We start from the raw sequence: 18,787 nt of genomic DNA on the forward strand, positions 1-18,787 counted from the left end.
CATTTCCTTCAGGTCAGTGGCACTGCAATGGGCACGAAAATGGCCCCAAACTTCGCGAGCACCTTTATGGCTTCACTTGAAATCCCATTCATTGAGGGATGCACCTTGAAACCTTTCTACTACAGAAGATACTTAGATGATATTTTCATGATATGGAACCATGATGAGGGAAGTCTTTTCCGCTTCATAGAGGATTTTAACAAGTGCCACCCGTCAATCAAATTCACGCACAAAATTTCCAAAACTAGCATTAACTTTTCGGACGTCACTGTCACGGTCGAAAACGACCGCTTGTCAACAAACCTATACAAAAAGCCTACAGACCGTCAAATGTACCTACATTTCAACAGCAGCCACCCAAAGCATTGCAAAACGGGTATTCTCTATTCTCAGGCCTACCGGTACCGGAGAATATGCACCGATATGCGGGAATTTGACAGACACGCGGAACACCTAAAGCATTCCTTATTGAAACAAAATTATCCGGAAGACATTATTGACGATGCCATACTACGTGCTCGCAACGTGAACAGGAATGATATAATTAAGGGACCAAAAAGAGTATCTAAAACGACTTCCCAAACGAACCTTGTACTAACTTACTCCTCATCAGCGCCACGAATCAACAACATACTTTCTCGCCATTTCAACATAATCAGGCAAAGCAAACGACTAACTTCTATTTTCGCGAAGCCACCTCACGTGGTGTACCGCCGGGATAAAAATCTGAAGGACATTCTTGTCAGAGCAAAAACAAATACCCCCAAATTTCAATCAGGGTGCCATCCCTGCGGAAAAGCTCGGTGCAAGGTATGCCCACAGATGGTCACAACACGTGAATGCAAAGCGAACTTCTCGGATTTCAAATTTTGCATAACTGAAAGCCTTGATTGTGATTCCAGTAACGTAATATACATGCTACTTTGCAACATCTGCGGACAAGAATATATCGACCAAACAGACACGCCATTTCGGCTGCGGTTCAATAATCACCGGTACCACGCCACTTCACTGCCGAAGCTACCTTTATCTAGACATCTGCGCCTGCCAAACCACAGTTTTGAAAATATCAGCGTAACTCTTTTGCAGTCCGGTTTCTCAAACAGACGCGAGCGCGAACAGCGTGAGGCATATTTTATTTTCAAATTTCGAACATTAGTAGCCGGCATCAACGAGGACCCCGGAAAACTGCTCTGCCTCCGAGAAGTAAGCCAGGAGGAAATTGGTGACAATGGTTGATAGCTGGAGACCGTGCTTTTTTCTGACTGACTCGTACGTGTACACTGTCCTTCTGTCCTTTCTTGTTTTTTTTTCCTTTTTTCTTCCTTTTTTTCCACATGCACATACAAAGTGTTTACGTTCGCCTACCACTTGATAACCATTGAAGGGAAACGGACGAAGATTAAAGGTAAATAGCCGACCGACCCATTAACGGGAAACCTTTCCTTTACGCACACCGCACGCCGACCGACCCATTACGGGGAAACCCTTTCTTTACGCACGCCGTCACGGACTCTCCCGGCACCGCGGCAACAATCTTGGGTGGCCCGACACACGTCGAGAACTGAACAGCACGTGATATGAACCGTATGTGGACGTACACGGACAGTTGGTTTTGTTCTCAGTGTTGACAGTGGTTCTTTCTCGTTTTTACTTTCTTTTCTTTCTTTTTCTTTTTCGTCTTTTTTCTCCCCCTTTTTTGTTTCTTTTCCTTGTTTAGTTCCCTCTCACTCTCGCAAACACCTTTCAAGGCGAGAGGGACGCGGCAGCAACGAAGTTTGGAAATTCATGTCAGTATGACTCATCCCCTGATGAAGGGAGGACCCCTTCCTGTTGTGCCATATCCCTTACCTTCACTATATATATATATATATATATATATATATATATATATATATATATATATATATATATATATATATATATATATACCAAAAACAAAAGTGATGCTGGGTCCCGGAAAGATTATTCGTATAGGAGAGAAGACGCACGTACGAAGTTATTTTATTGACGTTTCGGCCGTGGGTCCGGCCTTCATCAGAATCTGATGAAGGCCGGACCCACGGCCGAAACGTCAATAAAATAACTTTGTACGTGCGTCTTCTCTCATACACGAATATATATATATATATATATATATATATATATATATATATATATATATATAGATATAGATATATATTATGACAAAGCCTTCTAGTGGGTCGCCCTTTTCATAAGAAGAAAAGCAGCTCGTGCAGAAAGTCGGTCCCCGCATCGACTGTCGCTGTCGTGGATCATCAACGAGTGTCCACCAATAAACGTCTTAACAATTCGGTGAAGAGTGCTGAGAGTGCTGTCCCCTTCAAACATCTTTGGTTCGCATTCGATGCCCTTGTAGCTTCGATCCCGTACCGTGCCTTCTACCATGCACCAGGACGCCGCTCAGCAAACGCTTCATCCTACGCCGACGCCATGTCCCGGTGTCCCCCGCATCCGCGACCCTCCGGTCTTCACCGGCGCGGATGGCACCGACGTCGAGGACTGGCTCACCATGTACGAACGCGTGAGCGTCCCCAATCATTAGGATGAGGCAGCTAAACTCGGTAACCTGTTTTTCTACCTCGCGGGAGTGGCCGGAATGTGGTACAACAACCACGCATCTGATTTCCCGACTTGGTCCGCTTTTAAGACCGCTGTTGTTGACGTGTTCGGCCGTCCTGCCGTTCGTAAACTGCAAGCCAAACAGCGTTTACGTGAACGAGCACAGCAGACCGGCGAGTCCATCACAAGTTACATGGAGGACATCCTTGACTTGTTCAAGAAAGTCGACCTGAACATGTCAGAGGCTGACAAAATCACGCATGTTCTAAAAGGCATCACCAACGATGCCTTCACCATGCTCCTGGCCAAGAACCCTCATACTGTGGCATAAGTCATTACATTATGCCAAAGTTACGACGAGCTGCGGTGGCAGCGCTAGACGACCCGTCGACCACCACCACGTGATGCTGGTCTCTCGGCTTTGTCAGCGGTTCCTGACCACACAACCTTGCTCGCCGAAATCAAGTCATTTGTGCGTGAGGAAGTTGCCCGCCAGGTCTCTTTACTGGCTTTTGCTCCGCCGCAACATGCTCAGAAGCCATCAAGTACACTTCTACCTCTGCTCTGCCGAGCCATTCAGCAGGAAATCGCGCAGGTTGTCCCAGAATACCACCAGCCGCCTCCTGTATCTGCGCCACTCAGCTACGCCCAAGTTGTAGCCAGGCCGCCCCCACCGATTTCTGTGGATGGCCCTCTAAGTTACACCGAAACCACCGCGATGCCCCAGGCCTTCGGAGAAACTGTGTCGCCTACATACGCCGACGTCACCCACGTGCCCCGAGGGCCGCCCACCATGCACTCATATCAGCAGCCGGCTCGCGCATCGCGTTCTGCGACATCGATGGGACCCGCGAACAGATGACGCACTGCTGACAATCGCCCAATCTCCTTTGCTTGCGGTCACGTCGGTCATTTAGCACGCTATTGCAATCGTGTGCAGCAACCGCAGGTCGCCTCGAACTTTTCCAGCCAATCAAGCCGCTCTTATGACCAACCGCCGCCTATGTCACCGTCGTCCCGCCCCGCTCCGTCTACCCGCCGTTCACCACCTCCGCGACGTCACTCACTGTCGCCGATGCGGCCACATCCACCCGAGGGTGACCAGGAAAACTAGTCGTCGCAGTCTACGAGACAAGGGCTGCGACGCTGTCGAACTGCGGAAGCCCTCAGGAAAGCCCATCGAAAGTGACAGACGTACTTGTGGATGGCGTTCGTGCATCTGCCCTTGTAGATACTGGAGCCGCCGTATCCTTCATGGACGCAAAACTTAGCCAATTACTGCGCAAAGTGACCCCACCACTCTCCGGGCTCTCCCTCCGTACTGCCAGCGCCCAAAGCATTCACCCTACGGCGATGTGCACAGCCCACCTTATGATTCAGGACGTGATGTATGCGATAGAATTCATCATAATTCCTTCATGCTTTCACGACGTCATCCTACGACGGGATTTTCTCTCCCGCCATGACGCCGTCATTCATTGCGCACCAGCATAAATAGAACTCACACAATTCTCTTCTTTGACGCCGGCTGACAGTCCATCTGCTGCAAGCAAGTTACTCGTCAGAGATGACACCCAAGTGCCTGCAAACTCGTCCGCGACGGTGTCGGTCTACTGCGCAAGCCTTTCTGACACCGCTACACTCCTCTCGCCATCTCATCGTGTTTTCATTAGAAAAGACTTCTGGTTCCTTTCGCGACCGTGCAACTCACTCACGGCAGCACCACTATTTTTTACTGAACTCATCCGCGTACAGCGTTACGTTGGTGCGAGGGGAATGTCTCGACAGCGTGGAACCCATCGAAGACGAACAAGTTATGGAACAAGTTATGGATCAACCCGATGACATGCACTGCTCAAGTTCCAGTACGCTTAGTGCTGTTTCGACATCTGCTTCATCATCCGATGATGTATTCGGTCCCTCCATTCCCGACAACCTTACGCCAGGCCACCGTTCCCAGCTTCTGGGTGTGTTGGAAGAATTCCGGCCTTCTTTTGATGTCACCCAACCTTCTCTCGGCCGCACATCCACCATTACGCATCGCATCGACACAGGAAAAGCCACCACTGAGACAGCGTTCTTATCGCGTATCTCCCACAGAACGCCATGTAATCAACGAGCCTGTTGACGACATGCTTCGCCGTGATGTTATTCGACCCTCTAGCAGCCCCTGGGCGTCTCCTGTCGTTGTCGTCCCGAAGAAGTACGGTTCTGTGCGGTTGTGTGTGGACTACCGACGCCTCAACAAGATCACTCGTAAGGACGTGTACCCACTACTGCGGGTAGATGACGCTATTGACAGCCTGCAAGGAGCTGAATTCTCTTCATCCCTTATTTGTGCTCAGGGTACTGGCAAGTACATATGGCTGAGGACAGTCGACCGAAGACCGCTTTTGTCCCGCCCGACGGCTTGTACGAATTCAACGTTATGCCGTTTGGGCTGTGCAATGCGCCCGCCACCTTTGCGCGCATGATGGATACTGTTCTGCATGACCCGAAATGGCACGCGTGCCTGTGCTACCTCGATGACGTCGTCGTTTTCGCTCCGGACTTCTCGACGCATCTTCAACGCCTACGGCATGTTTTAACGCGTATGAGTGGCGCCAGTCTGCAACTGAACCTAAAGAAGTGCCAATTTGCAGCTCGGCAGCTGACAATGCTCGGCTACGTCGTGTCCAAGGACGGAAGACTCCCTGATCCAGCTAAGCTTCGGGCCGTGGCCGAGTTCCCCAAGCTGACATCCGTGAAGAAACTGCGCAGTTTCGTAGGACTGTGTTCCTACTTCCGGCGCTTCATCGGAAACTTCGCGACCATCATATCGGCGCTGACGAAGCTCTTTGGAAGTAATTGGCCTCTCCATTTGTGGTCATCACAGTGCGACGACGCTTTCACAACGCTCCGTCGTTTATTGACGTCGCCTCCCATAATCCACCACTACGACCCTACGGCCCCTACAGAGTTACCCACGGATGCCAGAGGTGTCGGCCTTGGCGCTGTCCTTGCGCAGCGCAAACCAGGGTTCCCGGAATATGTCGTGGCGTATGCAAGCCGTACGCATACTAAGGCCGAGATTAATTACACCGTCACCGAGAAGGAAAGTTTGGCAATCGTCTGGGCCCTTACGAAGTTCCGATCTTATTGGTATGGTCGCCCATTTGATGTCGTCACTGACCATCACGCACTATGCTGGTTGTCGTCATTGAAAGATCCCTCAGGCCGTCTCGCCCGGTGGGCACTTCGCCTGCAAGACTATGACATCCGCGTGCAGTACCGCAATGGAAGGCAACATGCTGACGCCGACGCCCTGTCACGCTCTCCCTTGCCTGGAGACAATGCCCACAACTCCGCGTCTCACCTTGCCATTTCTTCCATTAGCATTCATACCATTGCTACTTAACAGCGCAAGGATCAATGGATTGCCTCACTGATCGACTTGCTGGCTGATCCATCCACTCTATCCACTCGCGCGTTGCGTCGTCAAGCCCACCATTTCGCCGTTCACGACGACCTCCTTCACAGGCACAATTACAACGGTGACGGCCGCCAGTGGCTACTAGTCATACCTCGCAGTATGCGCTCTGACATATGCGAGTTCTTTCATTCCGATCCGCAATGTGCGCACTCCGGGGTATCGAAGACTTACCACCGCATTCGCCAACGGTAATTTTGGTGCGGCATGTACCGCTACGTGCAGAAATTTGTGCGCTCCTGCATAAATTGTCAGCGCCGAAAAGCTTCAACGCACCTGTCACCGGTAGGTTTGCAACCTCTACCTTGCCCTGCCAGACCTTTTGGGCGCGTTGGCATTGATTTGTACGGACCACTTCAACTGACGTCGGCTGGTAACCGCTGGGCCATTGTCGCTGTAGACCACCTCACACGATACGCCGAAACGCCCACTCTCCCCGCGGCCACAGCGAGCGATGTGGCCTCCTTTCTGCTCCAACGATTCATTTTGCGACACAGTCCACCCCAGGAATTGCTCAGTGACCGAGGCCGCATCTTCCTGTCTGAAGTTGTTGAAGCCATTCCTAAAGAGTGCAACGTTGTTCACCACAAAACTGCTGCTTACCACCCGCAGACGAATTGCCTCACCGAACGCTTCAACCATACGCTCAGCTATATGCTCTCCAAGTACGTCGCCGCCGATCACACAAATTGGGATTCCATTCTACCCTTCGTCACCTACGCATATAATACCGTTCCTCAGAGCACTACTGGCTTTTCACCTTTCTTTTTATTATATGGAAGGCACCCGTCGCACACCATCGACATGATACTTCCGTACAGGCCAGATCCGTCTGAGTGGGCGCCTATTTCTGCTACAGCCAAGCTTGCTGAAGAGTGTCGAGAGCTTGCAAAGACCTTTACTGCGCACGATCAAGAGTGACGAAAAAGCACTCGCGCTGACGCCAGCACTACTGCGCCCAAGTTCCTCCATGGAGCGCTCGTCTGGCTCTCGATTCCTTCCACTGCAACTGGCCTATCTTCAAAACTATTGCCCAAATACGAAGGCCCCTACCGTGTCGTCCAATGCACTTCCCCTGTCAACTACTTGATTGAACCAATCGAACCATCTTCGGGTATGCGCCGTCGAGGACGTGACATTGTTAACGTGGAGCGCCTACCATGACCCGCTCATTGTAACCACCTGTTAGGTCACCAGGCGGCTCCCTTTTCGTACCCAGGGTAGTTTATTTATTTATTTATTTATTTATTCAATACTGCCAGCCACCCTTTGACAGCCAGGGCAGGAGTGGTACAGTGCCGAGTTTGAACACAAAGTTTACACGCGACCAGTAACACGGTCCGCGGTACACAGGGAAGCAATAATGCAGTAAGCTTACAGATTGTCACGACATACAAGCGCACGCAATCAGTAATACGGCCCACGATTCGCAAAGCAGCAGTAATTCTCGTTACAAATAGCTACATGAATATACAATAAAACCGGCAATGCTAGTCTAATGCAAAACACACAAAGTACACTACGCGCATTGACCAGGAAGCAAAGCAAAGCCTTCGAACAGTGGGTCGTCCTCTGTAGGGCCTTCTTGTGGGTCGCCCTTTTCATAAGAAGAAGAGCAGCTCGTGCAGAGAGTCGGTCCCCGCATTGACTGCCACTGTCTTGGATCATCAACGAGTGTCCACCAATAAACATCTTGACTATATATATATATATAAATATATATATATATATATATATATATATATATGTATATATATATATATATATATATATATATATATATATATATAAGGGAAAGAAGTGTATACCTAAGGGCTCGTTTTTCCGTGTTTTAACACAATATTAATGAGATATAACAGACAGTAATGCCAACGAATGTACAGGGGAAGTTATTAAAATCAATGGAATGTAAATAAGAAGAAAGAAAGGTGGATGAAAAAATTACCAACTGTGAGCAGGAATCGAACCTACGACCTTCGAATTACGCGTTCGATGCTCTAACTACTGAGCTATCACAGCGGCCCTCCCTCCATCAACTTTTTTGGGTTTATCTGTGAATTTAGAAGTAGGAGCGACAGTCAGTGCCATCTATAAGCCAAACAAGGAGTGTGAAAACACTCTTATGCGCATGTTTGGCGTCACGTAGCACGTGAACTTATTATGAGCGGGCAGCTGATTAATTGTCCCTCTTATACAACCTAAACACACCAAGTATGCCAGTACGAGACCCTCGTTCAACGAAATAAGGGAAAGAAGTGTATACCTAAGGGCTCGTTTTTCCGTGTTTTAACACAATATTAATGAGATATAACAGACAGTAATGCCAAGGATTGTACAGGGAAAGTTATTAAAATCAATGGAATGTAAATAGGAAGAAAGAAAAGTGGATGAAAAAATTACCAACTGTGAGCAGGAATCGAACCTACGACCTTCGAATTAAGCGTTCGATGCTCTAACCACTGAGCTATCACAGCGGCCCTCCCTCCATCCTCTTTTTTGGGTTTATCTGGGAATTTAGAAGTAGGAGCGACAGTCAGCGCCATCTATAAGCCAAACAAGGAGTGTGAAAACACTCTTATGCGCATGTTTGGCGTCACGTAGCACGTGAACTTATTATGAGCGGGCAGCTGATTATTTGTCCCTCTTATACAACCTAAACACACCAAGTCTGCCAGTACGAGACCCTCGTTCAATGAAATAAGGGAAAGAAGTGTATACCTAAGGGCTCGTTTTTTCGTGTTTTAACACAATATTAATGATATATAACAGACAGTAATGCCAAGGAATGTACAAGGGAAGTTATTAAAATCAATGGAATGTAAATAGGAAGAAAGAAAAGTGGATGAAAAAATTACCAACTGTGAGCAGGAATCGAACCTACGACCTTCGAATTACGCGTTCGATGCTCTAACCACTGAGCTATCACAGCGGCCTTCCTCCATCCACTTTTTTGGGTTTATCTGTGAATTTAGAAGTAGGAGCGACAGTCAGCGCCATCTATAAGCCAAACAAGGAGTGTGAAAACACTCTTATGCGCATGTTTGGCGTCACGTAGCACGTGAACTTATTATGAGCGGGCAGCTGATTATTTGTCCCTCTTATACAACCTAAACACACCAAGTCTGCCAGTACGAGACCCTCGTTCAATGAAATAAGGGAAAGAAGTGTATACCTAAGGGCTCGTTTTTTCGTGTTTTAACACAATATTAATGATATATAACAGACAGTAATGCCAAGGAATGTACAAGGGAAGTTATTAAAATCAATGGAATGTTAATAGGAAGAAAGAAAAGTGGATGAAAAAATTACCAACTGTGAGCAGGAATCGAACCTACGACCTTCGAATTACGCGCTCGATGCTCTAACCACTGAGCTATCACAGCGGCCCTCCCTCCATCCACTTTTTTGGGTTTATCTGTGAATTTAGAAGTAGGAGCGACAGTCAGCGCCATCTATAAGCCAAACAACGAGTGTGAAAACACTCTTATGCGCATGTTTGGCGTCACGTAGCACGTGAACTTATTATGAGCGGGCAGCTGATTAATTGTCCCTCTTATACAACATAAACACAACATGTCTGCCAGTACGAGACCCTCGTTCAATGAAATAAGGGAAAGAAGTGTATACCTAAGGGCTCGTTTTTCCGTGTTTTAACACAATATTAATGAGATATAACAGACAGTAGTGCCAAGGAATGTACAGGGGAAGTTATTAAAATCAATGGAATGTAAATAAGAAGAAAGAAAAGTGGATGAAAAAATTACCAACTGTGAGCAGGAATCGAACCTACGACCTCCAAATTACACGTTCGATGCTCTAACCACTGAGCTATCACAGCGGCCCTCCCTCCATCCACTTTTTTGGGTTTATCTGTGAGTTTAGAAGTAGGAGCGACAGTCAGCGCCATCTATAAGCCAAACAACGAGTGTGAAAACACTCTTATGCGCATGTTTGGCGTCACGTAGCACGTGAACTTATTATGAGCGGGCAGCTGATTAATTGTCCCTCTTATACAACCTAAACACACCAAGTCTGCCAGTACGAGACCCTCGTTCAATGAAATAAGGGAAAGAAGTGTATACCTAAGGGCTCGTTTTTCCGTGTTTTAACACAATATTAATGAGATATAACAAACAGTAATGCCAAGGAATGTACAGGGGAAGTTATTAAAATCAATGGAATGTAAATAAGAAGAAAGAAAAGTGGATGAAAAAATTACCAACTGCGAGCAGGAATCGAACCTACGACCTCCGATTTACGCGTTCGATGCTCTAACCACTGAGCTATCACAGCGGCCCTCCCTCCATCCACTTTTTTGGGTTTATCTGTGAGTTTAGAAGTAGGAGCGACAGTCAGCGCCATCTATAAGCCAAACAACGAGTGTGAAAACACTCTTATGCGCATGTTTGGCGTCACGTAGCACGTGAACTTATTATGAGCGGGCAGCTGATTAATTGTCCCTCTTATACAACCTAAACACACCAAGTCTGCCAGTACGAGACCCTCGTTCAATGAAATAAGGGAAAGAAGTGTATACCTAAGGGCTCGTTTTTCCGTGTTTTAACATAATATTAATGAGATATAACAGACAGTAATGCCAAGGAATGTACAGGGGAAGTTATTAAAATCAATGGAATGTAAATAAGAAGAAAGAAAAGTGGATGAAAAAATTACCAACTGTGAGCTGGATTCGAACCTACGACCTTCGAATTACGTGTTCGATGCTCTAACCACTGAGCTATCACAGCGGCCCTCCCTCCATCCACTTTTTTAGGTTTATCTGTGAATTTAGAAGTAGGAGCGACAGTCAGCGCCATCTATAAGCCAAACAACGAGTGTGAAAACACTCTTATGCGCATTTTGGCGTCACGTAGCACGTGAACTTATTATGAGCGCGCAGCTGATTAATTGTCCCTCTTATACAACCTGTGATGATATATGGTGTTTTTTGGCACAAGGGCCATATGATGGCCAAAGGGCGCCAGTTCATGAGACAGGAATGTGGACAATGGTTGTGATTAGCGGCTGTATAAGGGCCACAAAATTCCTCGCAGTAAAGCGGGTAAAAACATACAAGTAATAAAATCATGACTATGCCGTGAAAGGTGTGCATGGTGTGAATAGGTGACAAAAGTTGGTGATAATGAAAAACGATGGTGGACATGTATGGCATTAGCACAAGTACCTCACACGTTAGTACCCTTGCGTGCAAGGGCCGTGAGGCAAGTGCTTTCCTGTGTAGCCACCGCAGCAAAAACCTCTCTAGAGAGGTTGTGCTACGGTATGCCCGGGTATATGATATGAAAATTATGGATTTCCTTTAAAAACGCTAATAATGATTTGTGACTAAAAAGCGGTTCCCTACCGACGAACATTGCAGGGTGTAAAGGTATATGTTGTCGGTAGGATAGTGGAAGTGTTGTCTTCTTAGAGTGTCTAAATGTTTACATTGAATTAAAACGTGAAGAACTGTTAATGCCTCACCACATTTATCACACAATGGTGGATCACCACCGGACAAAAGATGTGTGTGTGTCGTGTATATGTGTCCTATCCTGAGTCTTGTTAGTGTTACCTCTGTTAGACGCGATTTTGATACTGGTGGCCAATGGCCAAGGTGTGGCTTGATAACGTGTAGTTTGTTTTGTGTGTGTATATCCCACTTGCTCTGCCAGTAGTCCCTGAGGTTTCGTTTGAGAGACGGCTTCAGATCAAGGACCGGGATTGATATGGGTGTAGGGGCAGTGTTTTTGTGGACGGATGCTGCGAGCTGATCCGCCCTCACGTTGCCTTGGATCTCACGGTGCCCTGGCACCCAGCACACCACAACATGTTGGTTGAGTGTGTAGAGTGTGCAAAATATGGAGTAAAGTGAGACAAGGACAGGGTTTTTTTTTGTTTTTTAAGCCTGTGCAGAGCCGTTACCACACTGAGGGAGTCTGTATAAATTACTGCTTTTTGTATTTGTAATTGTTTAATGTGTTTAGCTGCCACAAGTATCGCGTAAGCTTCCGCTGTGAAGATACTTGTGCCTGGATGTAGAGGGCCAGCATCCGAAAAGGAAGGGCCAACAGCAGCGTAGGACACAGAGGAGTTAGACTTAGAGGCTACTGTAAAAAACTCAGGACGTGTGTATTTGTGTTGAAGTTCCAGGAAATATGTTCGGATATGGGCAATGGGCGCATGTTTTGTAACCTCTAGAAAAGACACATCGCAGTCTATAGTCTGCCACTGCCACGGTGGCGGGTATGCTACAGGAGCCATTAAACTGTGTTCGAGTGACGCTCCAGTGTCCTCAGCTAGACCCTTCAGGCGAACTGAGAAGGGCTGCCTCATTGAAGGCCTGTTTTGAAAAAGAATGGAGCTCGACAAGTCATTCATAGTAGAGTATGAGGGGTGCCTCTTGTCTGCTTTCACCTTAAGGAAGTATACAAAGGACATGTAGGTTCTTTGCAGATGAAGCGACCACTCATTTGACTCAACATAAAGGCTTTCTATGGGGCTGGTGCGAAAAGCACCCGTAGAAAGGCGGATGCCCAAATGGTGCACGGGGTCCAGCATCTTCAAGGCACTTTGAGTAGCAGACTGATAGACAACGGCCCCATAATCTAAGCGGGTGCGAATAGGCTTTTAAAGAGGTTCATGAGGCATTGCCTATCACTACCCCACGTAGTACGTGACAACACTTTTATAACATTCATGGCTTTTAAACATTTTGTTTTTAAATACTTGATGTACGGTACGAAGGTTAACTTGTTGTCCAAGATTAAGCCTAAGAATTTATACTCGGCTTTGACGGACAGACGTTGCCCGTTCAGTCAAATGTCAGGTTCCAAGTGCATGCATCTCTTTCGAGAGAACAAGACACACGTGCTTTTTTGTGGGTTAAGTCGAAATCCGTTTTCATCTGCCCATTTGGAGACCTTATTTAAACCCAGCTGAACCTGCCGCTCACACATGGCGAAGTTGCATGACTTGAAGCCAAGCTGAACGTCGTCGACATATGTACAATAGAACATATTGTGGGGAATGGACAAGTGCAAAGAATTCATTTTGATAATAAAAAGTGTGCAACTAAACACGCCACCTTGTGGCAGGCCTGTTTCCTGGACAAATGTTTGAGAAAGCACACTGCCCAGACGGACACGGAATGTCCGGTTTGACAGGTCACTTTCGATTATATGAAACATTCTTCTGCGCACACCAAGGTGGGACAGGTCTCTTAGAATTCCGAAACGCCATGTTGTATCATACGCCTTTTCGATATTGAGGAACACAGAGAGAAAATATTGTTTATGGACAAAGGCGTCTCTGATCTGTGCCTCGATACGAACAAGGTGGTCTGTGGTGGATCTACTTTCTCGAAACCCGCACTGAAATGGGTCGAGCAAATTGTTTGTTTCAAGGTTATGTACAAGTCGGCAGTTTATCATTTTTTCGAATACTTTGCACAAGCAGCTTGTAAGTGCAATAGGCCTATAACTTGAAGCTAAAGAAGGGTCCTTGCCCTCTTTCAAAATGGGAATAATAATAGCCTCTTTCCAGGAGGTAGGGATAGTGCCAGAAAACCAGATAGCATTGTACAAACAAAGTAGGGTTTTTCGTGTTTCAGCTGGTAGGTTTTTAGCATTTCATACACCACACGGTCAGAACCTGGGGCAGAAGTGCTGCAGGAGTTTAGAGATGTTCGGAGCTCTGCTAGACTGAAAGCTTGATTATATGCCTCGTATCTAGTGGATTTTTTGTTCGAGTTTCTGCTTTTCTATTCTTGTTCTGTATTTTTGGAAAGTGTCAGTATAGTGGGACGAGCTGGATACCCGTTCAAAGTGTGCCCCGAGGAAGTTTGCCCGATCTTCCAAGGTATCACCTTGAGTGTTTACGAGTGGAAGTGTGTGTACTTGTTTCCCTGCTATCATACCGACCATGTTCCAGACTTTTGCCTCCTGTGTGTATGAATTGATCCCTGACAAAAACTTCCGCCAGCTTTCTCTTCTGGCCTGCCGACGTGTTCTCCTTCCTTGAGATTTTATTTTCTTGAACGTGTCAAGATTTTCCGCTGTTGGCGAGTTGCGCAGCAATCTCCATGCCCTGTTCTGTTCCTTTCGCGCATTACGACACTCCGTGTTCCACCATGGGACGTGTCGTTTGCCGGGCATTCCAGATGTTTGCGGTATGCAGCTGACTGCTGCGTCAGTTAGAAAAGCTGTGAAGTTTTTCACAGCTTCATTTATGCCAAATCCGCATATTTCGGTCCAACTTAAGTGAGTAATTTTTTGAAATTGTTCCCAGTCAGCTTTGTTTATCAGCCATTTGGGAACATGTGGAGGACATTCATGTATTATTGGTGTACTCAAAACCAAAGGAAAATGGTCACTTCCGTATGGGTTATATATGACTTTCCACTGAAGTAATGGTACAAGTGAAGGAGATGCGATACTGAGGTCTATGGAGGAGTAAGTATTGTTTGCAAGGTTATAATATGTTGCCTGTTTTCTATTCAACAGACAAGCACCTGATGAAAAGAGGAACTGTTCGATGAGACGACCTCGTGCATCACATCGACAGTCACCCCATAAACCGCTGTGCGCATTCAGGTCCCCTAGAACTAGATAAGGTTCTGGTAACTCGTCTATTAAAGAGTGAAAATCATGTTTTTCCAGGCGGTGTTGCGGCGGTATGTATAGAGAGCAGATGGTGACGAGCTTTTTCAATAGAACTGCTCGAACAGCCACTGCCTCTGGGGATGTTAGTAGTGGTAGATGGCTACATGCTACTCCTCGATTAACAATAATGGCTACACCACCAGATGATGCCACAGCATCATCTCTGTCCTTTCGAAAGACAACATATTGACGCAAAAAATTTGTATTCTTGGATTTTAAGTGTGTTTCCTGTACACACAGCACGTTCGGAGAATGTTTGTTTAGAAGTTCTTGGACATCGTCGAGGTTTCGAAGTAGTCCTCTGACGTTCCATTGTATAATTTGTGTCTCCATTATGGGAGTAAAGAAGTGCTGTGTGTACGAAATGAGTGTGGCTGGTGTCTTAAGAGAGAAGTGACTTATCTTACAGAGCCTTTAGAAGGCCCTGTAATTACCGTTTTGTCTTTTTTAGAGTGGTCGAGGGAACCCCGCCGCTCTTTTGGCGCAGTCTGCGCCGGTGCAGTTGATGTGTCCATCACCTCAGGAGAGGCGACAGATAATGTTTTCGTTGTAGGCTTCCTCGTGACAGACGGAGCCTTAAACCCCACCGGGCTGGAGCTCGAGGGGACCTCTTTGGTTTGTGTGGTGCCCTGGCTGCTGCCAAGGTTCACAGGAGCCTTCGGTGGGGCTGTATTCAAGGAGGGTGGGGCAGCCGAGGCTGCTCCCCCCATGGGGGCTTGTGGCGTTTGCCTCGGCACGCTGGGCGTGGTCCAAGGCACTGCCGAAAACCGAAGTGGTGCTGACCCCCCCTCGCACCACTTCGACATACGATGTGTTCCCAGAAAAATGCGGGGAAACGCGCTGCCGCGCTTCACGGAAACTAATGTTCAATTTAAACTTTGTACTAATAATTTCTTTTTCCATTTTCCAGGCTACGCATGACCTGGAATATGCAGGATGGTCACCCTCACAGTTTGCGCAGTGCACTTGTAGCTGACAGTCATCGTCAGCGGTATGACCTTTGGTGCCGCATTTCGCGCAGGTAATCTGTCCTCGGCAGCTCTGGGAGCCGTGCCCAAACCTCTGACACTTAAAGCAGCGCCTCGGGTGTTGTATGTATGGTCTAACTGGCAGTTTAAGATATCCTGTTGCTATTTCAGTTGGGAGGGTGCTAGATGCGAAAGTTAGTATGATGTGCTTCGTTGGGATTTCCTTATTTTCTCTTCTTATTTTGATGCGCTGCACCTGAATGACGTTTTCCTCTTTCCAGCCTGTTAGAAGTTCATCATCAGAGAGGTCCATCAGGTCTCCATCTGATACGACACCCTTCACTGTGTTCAAGGTTCGATGCGGTGTGATTGTGATCGGCTGGTCCCCAAATGCTGTGAGTTTATGTAGTCTCTGGTACTGTGCGTTGTCTTTTAATTCAAGTAACAGGTCACCACTGGCAGTCTTTGTGGCCTTGTAGCCTGCGCCCAGCGTTTCTATGAGACATTTGGACACAAGGAAAGGTGAAATACTTCTAGCTTTCTTTTCTGTACTTTCACAGTGAATTATGTGGTATTTGGGGAAGTTATCTTTTTTGTTTGGAACAAACTCAAAAATTGCATCGGTGCGCCACCTCTTGGAGGGGCGATTAGTTATAAGAGGGCTAGGGGTTCCCATAAATTTGATAGCTTATTCGTCGGCCATGCCAGCCACCCACCACTGAGCCCAACAAGGGGACGCTGCGAGACGCGAAGTAGGCGCAGGCGCCAGCCGTACATGGCCGCTATAACCTAATCTACCCAAGGTTGGATATTTACACTCGGTTAACCCTTGCCGCCAGGAAAAATTGGAAGTAAAATGAAGTGAGGAGAAGACAGGAAAGATGTAAAGTGAGAACAAAAGACGAAGATGTAGGGAGAGAGAGATAGGAAAAGGTGACTGCCGATTTCCCCTGGGTGGGTCAGCCCAGGGGTGCCGTCTACGTGAAGCCGGGGCCAAAGGGGTGTGTTGCCTCTGCAGGGGGGCCTTCAAGGTCCAATCACCCAGCGTCGGCTCAACCCCCAGGATCCCCTTTTCCCCGGACACGGCAAAGCCACGCACGGCTAGGCGTGGGAGGGAGTAGAAACTCCCCTGTTAGCTCGGGTCCGTGGTGTCGCTACACACCAAACGCCTACTTGCGCAGGCGCCCCTGCGGGGCTCTTATACAACCTAAACACACCAACTCTGCCAGTACGAGACCCTCGTTCAATGAAATAAGGGAAAGAAGTGTATACCTAAGGGCTCGTTTTTCCGTGTTTTCACACAATATAAATGAGATATAACAGACAGTAATGCCAAGGAATGTACAGGGGAAGTTATTAAAATCAATGGAATGTAAATAAGAAGAACGAAAAGTGGATGAAAAAAATACCAACTGTGAGCAGGAATCGAACCTACGACCTTCGAATTACGCGTTCGATGCTCTAACCACTGAGCTATAACAGCGGCCCTACCTCCATCCACTATTTTGGGTTTATCTGTGAATTTAGAAGTAGGAGCGACAGTCAGCGCCATCTATAAGCCAAACAACGAGTGTGAAAACACTCTTATGCGCATGTTTGGCGTCGCCTAGCACGTGAACTTATTATGAGCGGGCAGCTGATTAATTGTCCCTCTTATACAACCTAAACACACCAAGTCTGCCAGTACGATACCCTCGTTCAATGAAATAAGGGAAAGAAGTGTATACCTAAGGGCTCGTTTTTCCGTGTTTTAACACAATATTAATGAGATATAACAGACAGTAATACCAAGGAATGTACAGGGGAAGTTATTAAAATCAATGGAATGTAAATAAGAAGAAAGAAAAGTGGATGGAAAAATTACCAACTGTGAGCAGGAATCGTACCTACGACCTTCGAATTACGCGTTCGATGCTCTAACCACTGAGCTATCACCGCGGCCCTCCCTCCATCCACTTTTTTGGGTTTATCTGTGAATTTAGAAGTAGGAGCGACCGTCAGCGCCATCTATAAGCCAAACAACGAGGGTGAAAACGCTCTTATGCGCATGTTTGGCGTCACGTAGCACGTGAACTTATTATGAGCGGGAAGCTGATTAATTGTCCCTCTTATACAACCTAAACACACCAAGTCTGCCAGTACGAGACCCTCGTTCAATAAAATAAGGGAAAGAAGTGTATACCTAAGGGCTCGTTTTTCCGTGTTTTAACACAATAATAATTTGATATAACAGACAGTAATGCCAAGCAATGTACAGGGGAAGTTATGAAAATCAATGGAATGTAAATAAGAAGAAAGAAAAGTGGATGAAAAAATTACCAACTGTGAGCAGGAATCGAACCTACGACCTTCGAATTACGCGTTCGATGCTCTAACCACTGAGCTATCATAGCGGCCCTCCCTGCATCCACTTTTTTGGGTTTATCTGTGAATTTAGAAGTAGGAGCGATTGTCAGCGCCATCTATAAGCCAAACTACGTGTGTGAAAACACTCTTATGCGCATGTTTGGCGTCACGTAGCACGTGAACTTATTATGAGCGGGCAGCTGATTAATTGTCCCTCTTATACAACCTAAACACACCAAGTCTGCCAGTACGAGACCCTCGTTCAATCAAATAAGGAAAAGAAGTGTATACCTAAGGGCTCGTTTTTCTGTGTTTTAACACAATAATAATGACATATAACAGACAGTAATGCCAAGGAATGTACAGGGGAAGTTATTAAAATCAATGGAATGTAAATAAGAAGAAAGAAAAGTGGATGAAAAATTACCAACTGTGAGCAGGAATCGAACCTACGACCTTCGAATTACACGTTCGATGCTCTAACTACTGAGCTATCACAGCGGCCCTCCCTCCATCCACTTTTTTGGGTTTATCTGTGAATTTAGAAGTAGGAGCGACAGTCAGCGCCATCTATAAGCCAAACAACGAGTGTGAAAACACTCTTATGCGCATGTTTGGCGTCACGTAGCACGTGAACTTATTATGAGCGGGCATTGATTAATTGTCCCTCTTATACAACCTAAACACACCAAGTCTGCCAGTACGAGACCCTCGTTCAATGAAATAAGGGAAAGAAGTGTATACCTAAGGGCTCATTG

The 18,787-nt window shown here is 46.8% G+C and overlaps 4 non-coding genes across 4 annotated transcripts; all 4 read right to left on the minus strand.

The window, feature by feature from the left end:
* Positions 1-8,453: 8,453 nt before the first annotated feature.
* TRNAK-CUU (transfer RNA lysine (anticodon CUU)) lies at positions 8,454-8,526 on the minus strand. Its single transcript has one exon. It is a non-coding gene; the product is annotated as a tRNA-Lys (tRNA).
* Positions 8,527-8,908: 382 nt separating this feature from the next.
* On the minus strand, positions 8,909-8,981 carry TRNAT-CGU (transfer RNA threonine (anticodon CGU)). The gene has a single exon. It is a non-coding gene; the product is annotated as a tRNA-Thr (tRNA).
* Positions 8,982-9,817: 836 nt separating this feature from the next.
* TRNAT-UGU (transfer RNA threonine (anticodon UGU)) lies at positions 9,818-9,890 on the minus strand. Its single transcript has one exon. It is a non-coding gene; the product is annotated as a tRNA-Thr (tRNA).
* Positions 9,891-18,457: 8,567 nt separating this feature from the next.
* TRNAT-UGU (transfer RNA threonine (anticodon UGU)) lies at positions 18,458-18,530 on the minus strand. Its single transcript has one exon. It is a non-coding gene; the product is annotated as a tRNA-Thr (tRNA).
* Positions 18,531-18,787: the final 257 nt, after the last annotated feature.

Source organism: Rhipicephalus microplus, unplaced genomic scaffold, assembly GCF_043290135.1.
Source record: "Rhipicephalus microplus isolate Deutch F79 unplaced genomic scaffold, USDA_Rmic scaffold_180, whole genome shotgun sequence".
NCBI lineage: Eukaryota > Metazoa > Arthropoda > Arachnida > Ixodida > Ixodidae > Rhipicephalus > Rhipicephalus microplus.